This window comes from Thunnus maccoyii, chromosome 24, assembly GCF_910596095.1.
Source record: "Thunnus maccoyii chromosome 24, fThuMac1.1, whole genome shotgun sequence".
Lineage (NCBI taxonomy): Eukaryota > Metazoa > Chordata > Actinopteri > Scombriformes > Scombridae > Thunnus > Thunnus maccoyii.
The window spans coordinates 18502777-18506651 of record NC_056556.1 but is presented as its reverse complement, the minus strand read 5'-3'; the positions used below and the strand labels follow the sequence as shown (position 1 = coordinate 18506651).

Genomic DNA, 3875 nt, shown 5'->3' with positions numbered 1-3875 from the left:
AAGAATATTTGTGTGCTGGCCAATCACCTTTATGAATTCACCTCATCATTGGGCTTCATGTCTCTTTAGGTGTCTGATATTTGGAACATTCAGTCTCTATGATAGCCATTGTGGTCATTCGCTAGTTTTCAGAGCTCTAAATCAACGCAGTTATACAGAAACACAACACTGACCTTGCTCTTTTATCTTCCCATTAATTAACCACTAGATGTTAAGTTTTTCACTTTGGATGTTGAACAGTCTTTTAGCTGCTCTCTCTCGGTGTCACAAGGTCAGTTTTCTCGCGGACGGAGATAAGAGAGCATCCCCCATCAGCGCCCGCTGAGGTCTCTGAGAGCGCCCGATAACGCCGCACCTGTGTTATCTTTCATGTTAAAACCCCTCGCCTTGTTAGCATGTTAAATGATGGATCGTCCTCTTGGAGTATAAGGGGCCTCCGTACCCCTGCGTCTCGGAAACCCCGGCGCCCTGCAGTCGATGATAGATTACCTCGGCTTTATCTCAGCCGGCTGATTATTCCTCCTCTATCATGAAACCTAAATCTTAGCGGGGATGTGATCGTCTTGTAATGTGGTCTGAAATAGCTTGATTATGCTCAGGTTCATTTTTACTTTGTTATCAGTCTGGATTACACTCGTCACATTTCAGCAGCAATCTGTTTGTCATTACAGGTGATGCCATCATACTGAGACTTCCTGCTTGAAAGATGTATCGCGGAGGCAGGAGATGCACCTTCATTACACGGCGTAACCCTAATAGCTGTCACACAGTTGTCTTATTTGCAGGAGACATTATGCATTAGATATAATCACGATGAACATGACAGGAATTAAGCAGCTTCCTCGTTGGTATCCATATCATCATCAGCGAGAGAGCTTCAGGAGAATGACCTATTTAAACCATCTATCACAGCATTATTAAGCCAACAATCGCTCACACAGTAAGATACTAATTACAAGACATATTTTACAGGAGGAGGAGGAGTATTTTAAAACATTGTCCATTATTACTATCATTATTAATAATCACAGCTGGACTGTATTGCTGCATAAAATCTCGTCATAATTCAGCGTGATGTCTGACCTTCAACTGGCGATGACAGCAGAGATAATCGAATGACACACTTCCTTCTCAGTTGCTCACGTGTGTGTTTTCAAGTCTTCTGGTTCTGTACCTGTTCTCCAGTTGAGGACTCACACCACAGCGACATGAGGGAACATGCAGGAGCAGCGACACACACATCCGACTGCGGCTCGGTGAAGTTTAGATTCTACATCCAGATATAGATCTTCAGATCAATGAAAATCTGCTGGGAATTACTCAGTGTAGAAAATCTGGATAATTAATTAGCAAAGTAGCACATTTACATCAAGTCAGCACATGATTTGCTAATTTTGTAGGACTGTTTTGTCCAAACCTCACAATATTCTTACATTTTGTTATCACATTTATTTAAAGAGTGCTTTTGGGAAACCTTGACTTAAAGTTGTACTGCAGCATATTGCATTTTTTTTCTTTATTTTGTAGCAAACTTTCCAATGCTGCTGTTCTTTAATATCTAAGCCATGTTCCCTAGTTTATGTTTCAGAGGCAACAGGCTGTTACACAAATGTTTGTTAAAATAATGTCACTCTAAAAGATCCAGCTGATGGGATAATGAGATAACAGAAGTCATAGTAACATTGGTTTTGGGTGTGTGTGGGTGTGGGGTGGAGGGTATGAGTCAGTGGGCTGATTGAGGGCAGGTGTGTGTGGGTGTGTCTCCACTCTGTTGTCTTTTTACTGCCACCTGCAGCAACCATTGCTGCCACTCATTCTTTGTGTTTCTCTGTGTGCAGGTATTATATGCGTGTAAAAAGTTAAGTGAATATCAAAATCATGGGCAGTGATTCTTTGTGTTTCTCTATGTGCAGGCCAGGCTCCGCCATGTCTAAAGATAAGTTGGCTTCCTGAGTGCTGAAGTTTGCTGCCAGCCCACTCCATGATGGTGGCTCAGAGAGTGCTGCTGCATGATGATGAGTAAAGTGTAAACTGACTGGAGGAAGCAAGCAAATTGCAGTGCAGCAGACCCTCGGCCTCAGACAAGAAGAGAGACAGTGAGCCTTGGACTGTTTTCCTTTCCCTTTCTGCTCATTGTGATATTGACTTGTTACTTTAAAAAGTTTAGAAAAAGAGTATTGCAACAAGCTCCAAATATTCCCCTCTGGTTTTGATATGTTTTATAGGAAAAACTAAACTAAGCTTTTAAACCTTCTCTGTTATGTGGTCTTTTGCCCTTTATAGAGGCTGGAAGGTCAATTGTTAACCTGCAGGCATACTGCAAAGTACTGCAGTGGGTGTTAGAATCATGAAAGTGTTATTCAAATATATTCATAAATGTAAAAGCATGCATTATGCTTTATAGAGTATTTAACCCATGCCAGAGACTTATCTGTTGGGTTTGTCAACTTTGAAGGGCTGTGTCAGCTGGACTCACAAGTCGGTCTCTGAGCACTTTGCTCAACTTCAGACTAAAGACAATCTCCCAGCTTTCATTGTTAAAACTGAGTGGAAACAACTAGTTTAAAAAAAAAAAAAGACCTGAAGTGCAGAACCAATACAAAGTCTTTAGAACAGCTGTACATATTGGGGCGGTGACATGCAGTTCACTATGGGGGGACAGCATCATTTCCAGTAAGATGAAAAGTAAGGGGTGTAGGTTTGTAAGCAGCTATCTTGCATTTAGAAATCCCGGTAGGCGGGAAGAATATCTGGTATAGAGAGGCTAGTGTTGGCTTACTGTTACTACACAGAAGCCCAGGATATTTTGCAGTTGCAACACACATGATTAGAGGCACCCCACCTGAGATGGTGTTGCTTCCTCTCTCCCTAACTAAGGTGAGGTGAATGAGGGGGAGATGTGTTGGATGCTCACGTGTTTTCCTCAGCCTCTATCTCCTCTTCTCTCATGCCTTTTCACCCGTAAAGAGCAACCTAAGCATCTCCACATCGCTCTACTGATACATAGGCTGTTTCAGATGCATTTCATTTGTTGATTAGAGGCACTCCACCGGGGATAGGGTTGTCTCCCCAATCAGGTGAAGTGAATAAGGTTCTTCCCTGGCCTCTCATTTAACTTTCTTTGCCATAACCTCACACTTGCTATGTGTTTGCCACGCTGGGTGCACGGGAACATGCAACAAGGCTTCTCATTAAGTGTTTTCGCAGAGGCAGTCTGCCTGGCATGTGATGACTTCTCCTCTATTCATCTCATGTGAGGTGGAGCTCGGGCACAGCATTGTGGCTGAGATTTTTCTTCAAGGATGCTATGTGCTAAACATGCCAGCCACACATGCTCTGTGGCAGTGAAATCAAAATGAGAACGGTATGTATGCCAAACATTTCAGTGTTTGATTAACTACACTGATACTGGGAACAGAGTGAGGACCCATTTCCCGCTGAGAATGACTTTTTGCATACTATCGGTGAGTGTTTCATGCAGAAATTGAGCTATGCCAATCTCCTATTTCCTTTCCACTCGTGTGTGTAACGGGTGCTCCCTCGCTCACCGTCACTGTTCCATGTGGATGTGAATCAGTAGTTCACCCTCTCCCTGGCAGCATGCTGAGGAGGGGGTGCTTCCTCTCATTCTGCTGCCAACTTCCTCCATTCTGGTGCATCATACCTCCCTTTCTAGCTCCTCTAGGATGGCAGCACTGGAGGAGGAAATAGTGAATGGAGCCATCACTACATTATGTTTCCTCATATGGTGATGAACAGGAGATTTTCACTCCTCGTATTTCTGGCTCATGGAAGTTCGGGGACATATGTAGCTGACAGTGGATCAGCCCATGCTTTTGGACTGCTATGTCACAAAATGGCTTATTACATGCTTC

General features: G+C 43.3%; 1 long non-coding RNA gene across 2 annotated transcripts; it reads left to right on the top strand.

Moving 5' to 3' along the window:
* The first annotated feature begins 453 nt into the window (after positions 1–453).
* LOC121892314 lies at positions 454–2253 on the top strand. 2 transcript variants are annotated; one of them, XR_006094378.1, is made up of 2 exons: positions 454–940; positions 1914–2253. It is a non-coding gene; the product is annotated as an uncharacterized LOC121892314 (long non-coding RNA). The 2 variants fall into 2 exon arrangements; XR_006094379.1 differs by lacking the exon at positions 454–940 and adding an exon at positions 1762–1838.
* The last annotated feature ends 1622 nt before the right edge of the window (positions 2254–3875 follow it).